Source organism: Choloepus didactylus, chromosome 2 (genome assembly GCF_015220235.1).
Source record: "Choloepus didactylus isolate mChoDid1 chromosome 2, mChoDid1.pri, whole genome shotgun sequence".
Classification (NCBI taxonomy): Eukaryota; Metazoa; Chordata; class Mammalia; order Pilosa; family Megalonychidae; genus Choloepus; species Choloepus didactylus.
In genome coordinates, this window is record NC_051308.1 from 33,363,859 (window position 1) to 33,380,157 (window position 16,299).

General features: G+C 40.4%; 1 pseudogene; it reads right to left on the reverse strand.

Moving 5' to 3' along the window:
* Positions 1-6,529: 6,529 nt before the first annotated feature.
* Positions 6,530-6,924, reverse strand: LOC119511309 (annotated as a pseudogene).
* Positions 6,925-16,299: the final 9,375 nt, after the last annotated feature.

Genomic DNA, 16,299 nt, shown 5'->3' on the forward strand with positions numbered 1-16,299 from the left:
GAACAGGAATAAACAAATGCCAACTACACACAACCACGTGAATGAATCTTGCAGATGTAATGCTGAGCACAAGAAGCCAAACACCAAAGACTGCACAGTGTATGATTCCACGCAAAACGATGGTAGAAGTCAGAGCAGTGGTTAGAGGAGGCAATAGCTGTGAAGCAGCATGACAGTTGCTTGCAAGAAGCTGGGACTGTTCTGTATCTTGAACTTGATGGTGGTTACTTACACAGGTGGATTCCCTCGGTATAAGTTCATGTAGCTGTATGCTCAAGATATGTGCACTTTACTGCAGGTTATGTTATTCTTCAATAACATCATTTATAAATAAAATCAGATCATTAGATTTTCAAATTTTAAAGGATTGTGCATTTCCCCCACACTTCACAACAGGGAATATTGTTAGTGTGCTGCTGGTGGAAATATAAATCGGTATGCCTTTTCAAAAGCCGATTTTCCAGAACCTCTAAAAACTTTAAATGTATACATCTCATCAGAAATCCCACTTCTAGGAATCCATCTCATAAAAATAATCACAGAGGTAGGTGTACAAAGAAATGAATAAAGGTGAAAATGATAGCATTTTTTTTTAGAATAAAAAAGGAAACAATTGAAAAAATTTTAAAAGCCAAGTAAATTATGGAGAGGCAGACTGAACATACATGTTGTCTAAACCCTGCCCACCGCAAATCCCATGAAGTCAGAGAGAAATATTTTTAAGTCAATTAATAAACCCAAATAATATAGGCAAATAAGAAAGAATGCCAACAATGGACGAACAATCTCAGGAAACCCTAATTATAAGCAGCAGATAGGATTAGCTGTATGGGGAAAATTGGCTAACACCACAGGAGAAGCCTGCCACAGGAGTGGGTAAGGAAAGCTGTAGGCCCAGACACAAGCTAGAAGGAGAAGGGGGTCCTAGCGTGCACCGCTGTGGGTCCCAGGGCCGGAGGGGCTCTTCTGGCTCGGGTTGCTATGACCCCAGGAAAGATGGGAACTCCTACAGCTGAAGGCAACCCCTTGCACCACCATCACAGACGCACACACCCACCCTCACCTCCCCACCCCAAGTCCTTAAACACAGAATCACCAGACACAGGTGGAAAACAAAGCAGGAAGTGACAATCTACATGACCTGAAGTATACGAATGAGCTGATAACCAAGAAACACTAAAGAATTGAAGACTGTCAACACCATGATATCCACATATGGTAAAACCCAGTGACAGCGCGAGCTCAGTGCTAAGGTGATTGTGATTGTACCTTTCCTCCCCCAACCCTTGATTTTCAAATGGGGGTAGGATAAATCTAATCTTTGGAGGGGAGGATGGGAGGACATGGAGAAGAGGGCATCCAGGTAGGGAAATAGCAAATGACCCTCTTCAGAAAAAGAAGGCAGAAATGGGGTCCTGGTCCTGATGTTCTTCAGATCCATTTTCCCTGGGGCTGACAAGAGGAGATTCCTGGAAGCACTGCTGCTCTCCAGAAGTCCTGGGCAGCCACAGGACCTGAAACCGTCCCTGTCGAAATGTGGGCTGGGGTGGACAACTGCCACCAGGTGGTATCAAACCACAGCCATGACAGATGAATTTGGATCCCACAGCCACATCCCTAGAACTGCCAACTGGTCGTGGGTGGAAGGCACATGGCAGCCCTTTCATTAACCTCACAATTACACAACCCCACATTTTACCATTTGCATTTTGGGGACCCCTTATTATGTTATGGAAGGGCCTTACTGTACACAACTCAACAGAAGAAGTAACACCTAAAACCAACTGTTAACAGAGCAGTACATCCTGGAATAGCTTGATTGTATCCATGGAAAAAAACAGTTATAGATATCAGAAAGTAAAACACGTCATAGCCCAGATAAGAAATTCAGTAAAAGTTGAACTGGATAGCACAGTGGACACCACCATTGCTCTCATTAGAGAGCTAGGAGCTTGAGCTGCAATGGGCTCTTGCCAAATTGAAAAAGTTCGAAGAGAAAAGAAAAGTTAAACAATTGGGAGGATATTTCCAAAATGGAGGAAAGCAAATAGTCAAAGCAATGATAAGGGGCAAAAATCCCAGTAGTGAAGACCCTGTTTTTTAGATAGCAAGAGCCACTGAGTGCTAAGGAAGAACAGAGATCCAAGACACAACATGAGCTGTGGCGGAGGCTGCAAGCTGTCCTCAGAAATCTGTCCCTCCTGCTTCCTGGGCAGGGGCTGACTGCATCCCCCATGTGGCACGTGGCTAGTGAGCCGGAAATCCAGCTCACAGGTGCAACTTCTGCTTCCCCTACTTAATAGGAAATGCCTGGGGCTAGGTTTTGGTCCCCCTTTGCGGTCAAAATCATGTTTGGTTGTGTCTTTTGTCTTCTCCTAATCAATCGTGCCTGTTTTGTTTTGCTTTTTTAAATATCTTCAGCTGGCTAATCTTTTCTAGTCTACCTTTATTCTTTATTTCATTGATTTCTGCTCTTATTTATATTACCTCCATCATTATACTTTGGACTAATCCATGGGGTTTTGGTTTTTTTTTATATAATTTTTTAAGTATGGACACAGTTGACTCATTTTGAGGCTTTTTTCTTTCTCTATTATAAATAAATTTCCCTCAAAGACCAATTTTGCTACATCCCAAAAGATTGAGATTCATTCAGTTCAGGATATTTTTATTTTTTTTCAATGAATCTTTTTTTGAAAGAGTAACATTTTTTAAAAAAAGTTGGAGGTATAATTTACATACAATAAAACATACACCTTAAGTGTTCAATTTGATGAATTTTGACAATTGGTAATCACAAACCAAAAGAAGATCTAGAACATTTCTATCACCCCCAGAAAATTGCTACATGCTGTTTCCAGTCAATTCCCCCTCCACCCACAGCTACTATTCTGGTTTCTGTCACCAGAATCATACAGTGTAATTATTTTGTATTTGGCTTCTTTCACTCAATATCATATTTTTAATATTTGTCCATGTTGATGCATTTAACAGCAGTTCATTCCTTTAAATTGCTGAGGAGTAGTCCATTGTATGAATATATTACAATTGTTTATTCATTACTCTATTGGTGGATATTTTGGTTGCTTCTAGTGTTTGACTATTATAAATGAAGTTGCTGTGACTCTTCTTTGTCTTTCTATGGAACAGGTTTTCATTACTCTTGAGTACCTGGGAATGGAATTCCTGGATCCAAGGATAAATATGCATAAAACTTTTTAAGAAACTGCCTCATAGATCTCCAAATTAGTTGGACCCATTTATTATCCCACCAGCAATGTGGAAGAGTTCCAGCTCCTCCACACCCTCACCAGTACTTGGTACTGTCATTCTTTCTAATTCTGGCTATTCGAGGGGGTGTGAAATAGCATCTCATTGTAGTTTGCATCTGCATTTCTCTGCTGTGCTGACTCGTGTTGCGCACTGCGCACTTTACGTATGCTTATAGCCATTCGTATATTTTCTTTTGTGCAGCGTTCAAGACTTTTGCCATTTTTTATGAGTTTGTTCATTTTTTATTATTGATTTGTAGGAGTTCTTTATACACTCTGGAATCAAGTTCTTTGTCAGATATATGTCCCGCAAATTTATTCTCCCATTATGTAGCTTGCCTCTTTATTTTCCTAAAAATGTCTTTTGCAGAGCAGCATTGTTAATTTTGAAGTATAATTTCTCAATGTTTTCTTTTATGGAAACCCTCATCATAGAGACTCCCACTAGATTTTTAAAAACACAACTCAAGTTCTTTCTCATATGTCCTCAGGCCTTTATCTGTAGTCAATCCCTCCCCAAATGCCTCCTCAGAAGTTTCTCTGAACTATGTGTGGCTCCCTCTGTTGGTGCATGCTCCACTAGCAGGCAGTTTTTCTTATTATAACATTATTACCATAGAAGGTGTCCCTTTGCCAGGGCGATCAAAAGTGCAGCATGTGTAGTTTCCACTTCTATTGAGACCTCATGTGTTCTTGGCTCCCTTCCTTCCTGGTCAAAAACTGTACACCATTCTAAGGTTTTTCTCTATTTTCTCTCTTTCCCCCTCAAGGTCTGACTGACATCTACAGTTTCCCCTGGATGTGTTAATTTACTAATTAAATTTAATGTCTTTTTCTTTTAAAATTTAATTTAAAATTTTTAATTTTTAATTTAAATTAAATTTAATATCTATAAAAATATATTCCCTCTGAATTCACTCAGTAATACAACACAATGTTGCTGTTGAAAAACGTGCTATCAGATTGATTCTTGTTCCTTTTTTTTCTTAAAATTAGTCTTTGCCAGTTTGAATGTGTTATGTCCCCTCAAACGCCATTATCTTTGATGCAATCTTGTGTGGGCAGATGTATTAGTGTTGATTAGATTGTAATTCTTTGATTGAGTGTTTCCATGGAGATGCGCCCCACCCAACTGTGGGTGATGATTCTGATTGGATAATTTCCATGGAGGTGTGGCCCTGCCCATTCAGCGTGGGCCTTGATTAGTTTACTAGAGCACTATATAAGCTCAGACAGAAGGAGTGAACTTGCTACAGCCAAGAGGGACACTTTGAAGAATGCACAGGAGCTGAGAGAGGAGCTTCAGCTTACAGAAACATTTTGGAGATGGCTCTTGAAAGCAGAATTTTGCTCCAGAGAAGGTAAGAGAGGACAAATGCCCCAAGAGCAACTAAGAGTGACATTTTTGAGAAGCTGAAGCCTAGAAAGGAACGTCCTGGGAGAAAGCCATTTTGAAACCATAACTTGGAGCAGATGCCAGCCACGTGCCTTCCCAGCTAACAGAGGTTTTCTGGACGCCATTGGTCATCCTCCAGTGAAGGTACCCAATTGTTGATGTGTTACCTTGGACATTTTATGGCCTTAAGACTGTAATTGTGTAACCAAATAAATCCCCTTTTATAAAAAGCCAATCCATCTCTGGTGTTTTGCACTCCGGTAGCATTAGCAAACCAGAACATAGTCCAACTTTATTGAAAGGTGACCTGTCACAGAAGAGTCAATTCAAACAGGACCCACCTACAGGTTTTAAGGCCCACAGAAATCTGAGTTATATTTACTACAAAAGACTATAAAATACATTTGTTGTGACTATCGTGTAAAAAGAAACTAGAAAAATGAACAGTGTATCTTCGTTAAATTAAATATTTGCAAATAGTTTCTTCCTAAGCACTTACTAGTTGTAGCTCTTTTAAAAATTCTAATGAACAGTTTAAATTTAATGAGAAAACCTAGTTACTGTAACATGAAAGAAAGATGTTCACATTAAGTTACCTCAGTGCCAACTTTCACAAACCACTGGAAGTTAGAACATGCTTTGTTGCTAGATGAAAAAATTCACTTACATCAGGGAAAATTATACTAGACTAGTGTTTTTAAGGGAGCAACAGCTCACATAGAATATTACAGAGAAATCATCTCTCCCCTTACAAATGCATAATATATTTTCTAGAGTCCCCTCTCAGTAGAGAACACTATTAAGGTTCTGAACCTCAGTAAGTACAATTCATTTGACATGAGGGGAAAGGAAAATACACTTCAATATGAGAATTGGCTGAAAAAGACATTTCCTGAGGGAAGCTTGTCTGATCATTTTTATTAAGCATTTTCTCAATTTCCAAGCTCTTCTGTAAACTCACTCCATTCCCAGCTTCACTCTGAAAATGAAAAGAATAAATCTGATGGCCCTTAAAGCAACCTTCAGAGTTTCAAGGCAATGTTTTAATTCATCCCTTTTTGTTTCATCACATTTCCTACTGACAGTGCCCCCCTTTAGAGCATTTGAGGTTCTTGACAATACAAACTCCTGCTTTCTTTACCTTTAGGTATAACATCTACATCTTTTGAAAAATGTGTTTAGTAAATATCCTTCGAGTCCTGCACCTGAATTTCCTGATGGACCATATAAAGCATGGAAGCAGGTGTGTCCCCTGGGGACTGTCTAAGGCTTAACTTTCGTACCAACTATTTAGGAAGGTCTCTTGATTCTAAGTTTGCCTTTCGAGATTAGAATTCAACATAGAAAACAAATTCAGTTGTCAAACAACTGTTCCTAATTTAGAGAAAGACTATGCTACACAGAAAAACTCCATTTATTAAACTTTATCTCATTCAAACTTTTAGTTAAAAAAAAAATTCCAGGCCTCAATGTAGATTATAATCTACTTAGACTCAAATACGGTAAAACAAATTTTTAAAATTTTCCCATCTTCCTAAAGAAGTGTGATATTTTTGGCTGACAAAGTAATCAACATTATAGATCTAATTTATCACCAAGGAACACAATTTTTTACCTGAAAACAGAAAATCATTCTGGTTACCTGACACATGGCCAAGATTCTAAGACTAGAATTAAAGGCATTCTTTTGTATTCTGTCTCTAATAATTTTCAGAGAGGAAACCCGTGAAGAGGTTCCAACTTAGTAGAGGCATTGATTGAAGACTGGTAGAATCAGGCTGGTTTGCAGACCTTCAGTATTGCTCTTCAACAAATCAACAGGCCAAGGAGTGAGTTTCTCACCGACGAGGCCCTTACCCACTCACTGGTTTTGTGCCAGTTTCCATAGCTCCTCTCCCAGCATCTCGGTCCTGCTGATCCTCATCTGACCCCAGATTGCTCCCAGCCATACTCCCTGCCCTCCTTACAGCCTGCGTCCCAGTCTGTGTCAGAGATCCGGTCATCCAGATGAGTTCTGCTTATGTACCGCACAGCATTTTCTGCATCTATTTTTTACATACTCCACAAAACAGAACCCACACTCTGTTTGTTTGTTTGTTTGTTTCATTTTATCCAGGCCCAGATGATTTTCTTTACGTCACTACTTCTGCTGGAGACTTCATAGATGTGTTCTTCAGTTCTGTAAAAGGAAAGATTTCCGACATAAAATGTACAGCTTTTCCTCAGTAATTTTTCCTGTTCTTCATCGTCAGCCATTTCTTGGTGTTCAGGCCCAGGCCTCTCCTCGGGTGGCCCAGCCTCCCTCACCTGGAAGTCGATTCTTGTTCCTTTTTGTGATCTCTTTCTCGTTGTGAGTTTGTAATTGTCTCTTTATCTTTTATATTCTTACAGTTTTGTATAATGGCTCCATGGGATCTTTTCTTTCCTCTCTGGAATTCTATGGACCATCCTTTCTGAGGTCGTCTGTCTTTAGTTTTAACTTTGGGAAATTTATCTCCATTCATTCTTCAAATAGTTCCTTCTCTCTGCTTTTATTTTCATCTTTGTGGGATTCCTATTATTCAGGTGTTAGCATCCCTACTTCTCTCCTCACCTGGGTAGGTGGCAATGCCAATATCTGAAATAATATGAGTTGGGTGATGAGAGCATGAAGAGCTCACCATCTTTATTTTAATAACCAAAAGAGAGTCCTGTATTACTTGTTTAATTACAAACAATTCCATTTGAGATTGAAGTATTCATGGAAACAAAAGTACTCCATATATAACAAAATATGAAGAATGTGGGCAAAGCAGAATTCAGGATAAAGATTATAGCCTTAAATACACATATTAGAAAAAAATAATAAACATAAATAGGGTCAACTCAGGGAGTGGAGTGGAGGTAGATTATGAAAAGGAAATTTCTTCTTTTCTTCTGTGAACTTTTGTGTTATCTAAATCCATGCTTCCAGATGTTTATTTGGTGCAAAATCTATATTTTCTGTAGCACACTATATAATTTAGCTTGTATGGTCAGTTTGTTCAAACACCATAATTACATGGAACTTTGAATAGGGAGTGAGATCTGGTTGGATTGTACAGGTTAGTGTGAAGCCCTGATACAGTCTAGAGTAATTTGGGCAGAGAATTAAAATGTATTTGCAAAGCCCCCTTGAGGGACTGGGAGAAAATATGGAAATATTAAACTTCCCCACCAGGGGAATTGCTGATATTCTCACAAGCATTGGGGACTACCAATTTAGAAGGCCAAGCCCTCCATCCTGGGTCTCACCCTTATAAAGCTTGTTACTGGAAACGAGAGGCTAAACCTGCTTACAATTGTGCCTAAGAGTCACCCCCAGAGATCCTCTTTTGTTGCTCAGATGTGGCCTCTCTCAGATGTGGCCCACTCAGCAGGTAAACTCACTGCCCTCCCCCCTATGTGGGACATGACTCCCAGGGGTGTAAATCTCCCTGAAAATGTGTGATGTGACTCCCATGGATGAGTCTGGACCTAGCATCATGGGATTGAGAAGCCTTCTTCACCAAAAAAGGGAAAGAGAAATGAAACAAAATAAAGTTTCAGGGCAGCAAGATGGTGGCAGAGAGAGGAGTGGAAGTTATTTAGTCCCCTGGAATAACTAATAAATAACCAGAAACAACTAATAAATAAGCTGGAATAACTGCTGGGGGACAACCATGACTGTTCACACATCGTACACCAACCTGGATTGGGAGGAATGCCTAAGATCACAGCGTAAAATCTGTAAATAAAAACTGTGGACCTGAGTCAGGAGCCCCCACCCCCTACAGCAGGCAGAATGGCAAAACCTCTCTGAACAAGTGAATATACCTCAGTCCAGCTCCAACTGAGGTTTTAATTAACAAATGTGGACTGCTCAATACAAGCTACAACTCCCCAACAAGCAGACAGAGGCTTTTAGTGATGACTGAGCTTAAAGAACCAGAAGACTCCCCTGTCCCAGGAGGGGGAGCCCAGAAGACCAGGTGTTACCTCTGGCTGATAAGAGAAATTGGGAGTCCATGGACTGGCTCCGAAAGGGGACTTTCTGTCCTTTTTTCTCTCTCTCAACCTGAGCAGCTCAGTGGAAAAAACCTCAGCCATTTTCAGTTTGCAGCACTCTGACCCAGACAAGGGTGGAGACAGCAGAGTCAGAGAGACTAAGAACCTATTTAAATGCAGATGATAACCCCCTAGGGGTTATTAAAAGGAAGGAGGTGATGCAAAGCTCTACTACTGCCTTCCATTAAGAACCAGACCCCAGAGCCTGTGGGAAAACAGCCAAAACAGAAACTAAGTGGGCCACACCTCCTTGCACCAGTCAGTAGTGACAGGCTGACAGGCACCACCTGCTGGGCAGGTTAGGAAAAGCACAGCAGCTAGAGGCCTCACAGAGTGTGCCAATCTTCTAAGACACACCCTCAGGAAAGTCTGATACTGAATATTTACCTCCTCTGAGACCTGAGCCTGTTCTGATCTGGGAAAACTTGATTGGATAATCAAGGAAACCACACGCCTAGATAACAGAAAACTACAACCTACACTAAAAAAAACAAAGTTATGGCCCAGTCAAAGGAACAAACTTATACTTTAACAGGTATTGAAACAACTAATGCTAAATCAATTCAACAAGTTTAGGGAAGATATCGCAAAAGAGATGAAAGGTATAATGAAAACACTGGGTGAACATAAGGTAGAAATCAAAAGTTTGAAAAACCAACTGGCAGAATCTACGGAAATGAAAGGCACAACACAAGAGATGAAAGACACAATGGAGACATACAACAACAGATCTCAAGAGGCAGTAGAAAACACTCAGGAACTGGAGAATAAGACACCTGAAATCTTACACACAAAAGAACAGATAGGGAAAAGAATGGAAAAATATGAGCAGTGTCTCAGGGAACTGAATGATAACATGAAACACATGAATGTACGTGTCATGGGTGTCCCAGAAGAAGAGAAGGGAAAAGGGGCAGAAGCCATAATACAGGAAATACAATGAAAATTTCCCATTTCTTATGAAAGACATAAAATTACAGATCCAAGAAGCACAGCGTACCCCAAACAGAATAGATCTGAATAGGCCTATGCCAAGACACTTAATAATCAGATTATACAATGTTAAAGTCAAAGAGAGAATCCTGAAAGCAGCAAAAGAAAAGCAATCCATCACATACAAAGGAAGCTTGAGAAGACTATGTGTGGATTTCTCAGTAGAAATCATGGAGGCAAAAAGGAAGTGGTGTGATATATTTAAGATACTGAAAGAGAAAAACCACCAACCAAGAATCCTATATCTGGCAAAACTGTCCTTCAAATATAAGGGAGAGTTTAAAATATTCTCTGACAAAAGATAATGACAGAGTTTGTGAACAAGATACCTGCTCTATAGAAAATACTAAAGGGAGAACTACAGACATATAGGAAAAGACAGGAGTGAGAGGTTTGGGACACAATTTTGGGTGATGATAGCACAACAATGTAAGTACACTGAACAAGATGACTATGAGTCTGGTTGAAAGAGGAAGGTTAAGAGACTGTGGGACACCAGAAGGAAAGAGGAAAGATAAAGACTGGGACTGTATAACTTAGTAAAACCTAGAGTGCTCAACAATTGTGATAAAATGTACAAATATGTTTTTACAAGAGGGAAAACAAATGAATGTCAACCCTGCAAGGTGTTAAAAATAGGGTGGTATTAGGGGAAAAAATACAATCAATGCAAACTAGAGACTATAGTTAACAAAACATTGTATTATGCTTCCTTTAATGTAACAAAGGCAATATACCAAAGCTAAATGCCTATAAGAGGGGGACATAAGGGAGGGGTATGGGACTCTTGGCATTGGTGGTATTGTCTGACTCTTTATTCTACTTTAGTTTAATTCTGCCTTTCCTTTTGTTGCTTCCTAGCTGTCATGTTTCTTTCTCTTTTTTTTTTTCTTTTTCTTTTGTGTCTCTACCTTCTTTGATTCTTCCTCCTTCTTTGTGGAAGAAATGGAAATGTCCTTATATAGATAGTGGTGATGGTGGTGAACACATAAATACCTGACTATACAGGGAACCATAGATTGTTTACTTAGGATGGAATGTATGGTGTGTGAACAAAACTGTCTTTAAAAAAAAAAAAAACAAAAATGGGTTGATGTAGAAACTTTGAGAACACTATATTGAGTGGAATAAGTCAGACACATAAGGACAAATATTGCAGGGTCTCACTGATATGAACTAATTATAATGTGTAAACTCATAGACATGTAATATGGGTTGCCAGCATGTGGAACAAGGCTAAAGAATGGGGAGCAATTGTTTATTATGAGCAGAATGTTTAACTAGGTTGAACTTAAGTGTTTGGAAATGGACAGAGGTGACAGTAGCACATTGTGAGAATAACTAACAACGCTGAATGGTGTGTGAATGTGATGGAAAGGGGAAACTCAGAGTCATGTATGTCACCAGAAGGAAAGTTGGAGATTAAAAGATGGGAATGCATAAAACAGTGCATCTTGTGGTGGGCAATGTCCGTGATTAACTATATAAATATTAGAACACTCTTTCACGAACTAGAACAAATGTATGACACTATAACCAGAAGTTAATAATAGAGGGGCATATAGGGAAAAAATATACCAATTGCAAACTATATACTACAGTTAGTAGTATTTTAACATTCTTTCATCAACAGTAACAAATGTACCATACCAAATCTATGAGTCAATAATGGACGGGGGGTGGTTAGGAGTATGGGAGGATTTAACTTTCCTTTTTTTGTCTATATTTCTTTTCCGGAGTAATGAAAATGTTCTAAAAATTGAAAAAAAATTAATTGTGGTGATGGATGCACAGCTGTATGATGGTACTGTGGGCAATTGATTGTACACCTTGGATGTTTGGATAATTGTATGGTGTGCGAACAATCAAAATAAAATTAAATTTAAAAAAATAATAAAGTTTCAGGGGCTGAGAGATTTCAAATGGAGTCGAGAGGTCATTCTGGAGGTTATTCTTATGCATTATATAGGTATTCCTTTGTAGCTTTTAGTGTTTTGGAATAGCTAGAAGTAAATACCTAAAACTGTTGAACTGCAACCCAGTAGCTTTGATTCATATACAAGATGATTGTATAACTATATAGCTTACATGGTGTGACTGTGTGATTGTGAAAACCTTGTGGCTCACACTCCCTTTATCCAGTATATGGACAGATGAATAGAAAAATGGGGACAAAAATTAAATGAATAATAGGGGGTGATGGATGTGTCAGGTGTTCTTTTTTACTTTAATTTTTATTCTCATTTTTATTTTTTTAGAAGTAATGAAAATGTTCAAACATTGATTGTGGTGATGAATGCACAACTATATGATGGTACTGTTAATAGTTGACTATATACACTTTGGATGATTGTAGGCTATATGAATATATTGCAATTTAAAAAAATGGAAGATGAAGAAAAAAAATCCATGCTTCCCAATATAAAAATAATGCAAGATGTATATATTTTTAAATTTTCTATTAGCCACATGAAAACATTAAAAAAACAGGTGAAATTAATTTTAATAGTATATTTTATGCAACCCAACATATCCAAAATATTATCATTTCCATATGGGGTCAATATAAACTAATTATGAGATATTTTACTTTTTTTTTTCATACTAGGTGTTTGAAATCCAGTGTGCACTGTAAACTCACAGCATATCTGAATTCAAACTATCGCATTTCAAGTGCTCAATAGCCACATGTGACTAGTGGCTACATATTGGACAGCCAAGTCTTGAGCTTTTACAGAAAGGATGCATTTGTGTATCACATGTAAAATATGAAAACTCAAGGTAGATAAAATAAATGTAAATTATGTTATCATCCCTACAAGCAAACAAAAAATGTATAGCACATCCACATTATGAAATTGCATGCACTTTTTAAAAGGAATTGTGTGTCCTATACATTCTGACAAAAATAGATAACTGCGATATTAAGGAAGAATCACTTTAAGGACAATATGTATATAATGTGATCTCAGACACTGTGGGTATAAAGTTTAATGAAAGAATCCGGCTGGATATAGGACAAACTATAAAGATTGATCCCCTCTGGGGTGTGGGTATGGGGAGGGGGTGAGGAAGGAAGGCTTTCACTTGATTCTATTTATGCCTGTGCCGTTTCATTTTTTGGTTTGTTTTTTTGTTTGTTTGTTTTTCGGTGCTTCGTTTTACAAACAGGAAACCACAATAAATCCCGTTGACCTCAGTCTGTCAGTCCCTGTCTCTGCCTCTCTCACACACACATACATGAACACACACCACCAACAACGCTGTTTGGGCTCAGGGATTCTGCGAGGCGTCTTGGGAGGTGCCAAGAGACAGTGCAGCTGTGGGTACACATTTCACTGCTCCCCCAAGATGGCCACCATGGCCCCAGGCATCTCAGACGCCACCCAGCACTTCCTCCCCAAGAGCTCCATTTTAGGAGGAACACATTTCCCAGAAGCAGCCCGTAAATCTCCTCACATCCATGCAGTCACTGGCATTTGCTCTCAGATGAACCCAGGTTCCTCCTCCAGGGCTGGGGTTAGGTACTTCTCCTGACACTTGCTGGAAAATTGATACCTGAACAAAATCAGAGTCCTGTGAGAAAGGAAAAGGGATGGGAGGCAGTAAATGGCTATTTCTTGACAACCAACAATGTGCGCTACACACATGCACACCCCAGACTTGTTCTCTCCCTGCTCCCCTCCATTCCAGAAGCCTGTTGTGGGACCTTCTGTAACCAAGAAGTTAGGATTTAGGGGGTGATTATGATTACTGAATCATTATATAGATATTCCTTTTTTGCTTTCTAGTATATTAGAGTAGACAGAGAGAAATACCTGAAATCTCTGAACTGTAAGCCAGCTGCCTTGATCTCTGATAATGATTGTACAGACTTTTTTATCTTGTGCCCTTGTGATTGTAAAATCTTGTGACTAACCTTCACTTGTATGCATTTTATTCGGTTTTTTGACTTTATAGAGTCTTATGATCACTAAAGACAGCCTCTAATGTTTATTAATGATTAGAGGTCAGCCCAGAACCAACCCATCCTAAGTCCAACATTATCTTGATAATCGAAGCCGGATCTAACCAAAATGGAGCCTGACGTGCATAGTAGCTTAGACTTTAACCTACAAGTCACCTGTACCTCATTATAATACTAAAATTCACATCTGTCATCATATTAAGGCTGCCATTTTCTTACATAAGTTCTAACCATGTAATCAATCTGTGCATGCTCAATTAGATCACCACTAATTACATCATCTGGGGCCATTGTGCTCATTATCCTAAAACCTGCCCACCTTTTAATACTCTAAAACTATCAGAATTACTGCAGTTTGGGGAGACAGATTTTTGGGCTGATAGGCCATCTGCTCTCCTGCTTCATGCCTAGCAATAAACTCTTTCTCTCTTTGAAACCAGTGTCTCAGGAATTGGTCATTTGAGCACCTTGGGCAAAGAATCTACCACCTTGGTCTGGTAACACTTCCTTGCTTTGCCTTCCATATTAATGAGTGAGCCTCTTGATGGTGGTCCAGATGGCTGCTTGGGCCAGCTCAGTTTCGGTCCCACATCAACTTTATAACAAACTCACCTTCACAGACTTCTATACAACAGGTATATCGTGGCTTTTAATGTTTTACTGAAGATGTGCAGAGTCACAGGGATGGGTCACATGATACAACATCTGTGACGCATCTCTCAAGGCTCTTCTTACTCAGTTCATCTTTTAAACCACATCCCATCCCACCCCATCTTATCCTTCCTTTCCCCTTTGGAGGGATCTTCTCCAGACCTCTAGCCCTATAAGCTGTAGGATCAATCCTCCACCAAAGGCAGAAGACGAATACAAATACTGCTGCTTGCTTTTTTTTTTTTTCCCCCACCCTTTTAGGCCCTTTCCTATAGATCAGCTATAAGCTTGAGGGTAGAGGCCATGCCTTGTTCATGGATATCCCCTGCAGTGGGAAGCCTCAAACTCTCACAACTGAACCTGTCCCCTCCCCCCTCCCCCTGCAATCAAAAACATGTTTCAGCTTCCCTGGATGACAGCCCAGGTAGACAAGGCCAGGACATGCAATTCTGCCAGGGATCCAGAACAGGGAGGCTAGGGCAGCTCGGTCATCCATGGTGCAGTTAAACACCTTTCTAGAAGCTTTCTAATCCTGCTGCTTTCCTCTTCACCAAGGCATGAGAGGCAGTAAAGGAGACAGGAGAGTGTTGGGAAAGTTGGCTCTCCTTAGTGTTCTAGGGCAAAAATTCTTAACTTGTTTGTGCATGTGCACACTCAGGACCCCTTTGGCCATCCAGTGAAGCCTACCAGCCCCTTCTCCAAATAAATTTTGTGTAGGAAATCACCTTAATGCAATGGTAGCCTCTAGATACACTATCAGGGAAGCTATCCCAGAAGACACAAAACAGAAACCTCGCAGACCAAATAAAGATGCTTGAATTACACAGTTTACCTAATCAGTTTAAAACACATAGTTTAAAGCAAGGGGAAGAGATGCAGTGGATAGCACAGAGAGGACAGAGTACAGGCTGGGTGGAAGAATCGTACACACTGAACCCAGGGTTCCACAATGTTATCTCTCTCTCTGCTACATCAGCCTGCCCTACTGATGGTGGGTTATGAGCACCAGAGCTGAGGGTGCCTGGAGCCAACTCATACTTGCTCTACCAGAGAGACAAGGGGCAAGTATGTCTGGTCATAGCTGCAACATTGCATTTAGCCTGCTGAACAGACATAGGTATTATCTACATTTCTTGGGCAGAGCACGTGGGAGCCAGAAAGGGACCAGAATGCTATCAAAAATGGGTAGATGGGTGGCATGCTTTTAATTTGGTTACTAAGTAAAATATAGTTCTAAACTAAAGAACAAGATCTAGTAGCAACAGGTCTAATAACTACAGCAACAATATTTTTAGCTTAATACTTTGAGTAATCTCGAACTGTAAAGTGATATGAAATCCTACGACTATTGGTGAAGAAGTCACGGGTACTGCTAATACTCCTAGGATCTGTATCTGTGCATGTAAAATTCATAATGGGGGAAATGCTAAATTTCAGTTAGCATTCTATCCCAACGGTCTGTGGACTCCAGTTAGAACCTCTACCCAGGGTCAGTCCGGGTTAACTTTCCACATAGGGTCCAGCCTTCAGTAGATAAACCACATTCCTGAGCCAGCCCTGCGCCTTGCAGACTCGGCTGAGCGCAGAGAAGAGAGGAAACTCAGAAAAAGGGGTTGGGAAGTAGAGTTAGGGGAGTTGTGAGGGCAAATAAGCCTTCCTGGTGACTACATGGTTAAACAGGCGGCAACTAACCCTTCAAGCGGCTACTAAACGCAGTCTAACTTTTCCCAGCCCGCAGCACCCCCGCGAGGCTACACCCATCTGCGCAGCCGCAGACGCCCAGGAAACACCGCCCCGGGCGCCAGAGGAAGCCTCGCTCCTCGCGGCTGGCAGAGGGCGTGCGCGTGCGCGCCGCCAGCTCCGCGCCGTGCACGCGTGCGCCGGGGGCGTTCCCGCGGCCAGGCATCAGCAATCTATCCGGGAGCGGGGGTGGTCGGCGCGGCGAGCTCGGCGAC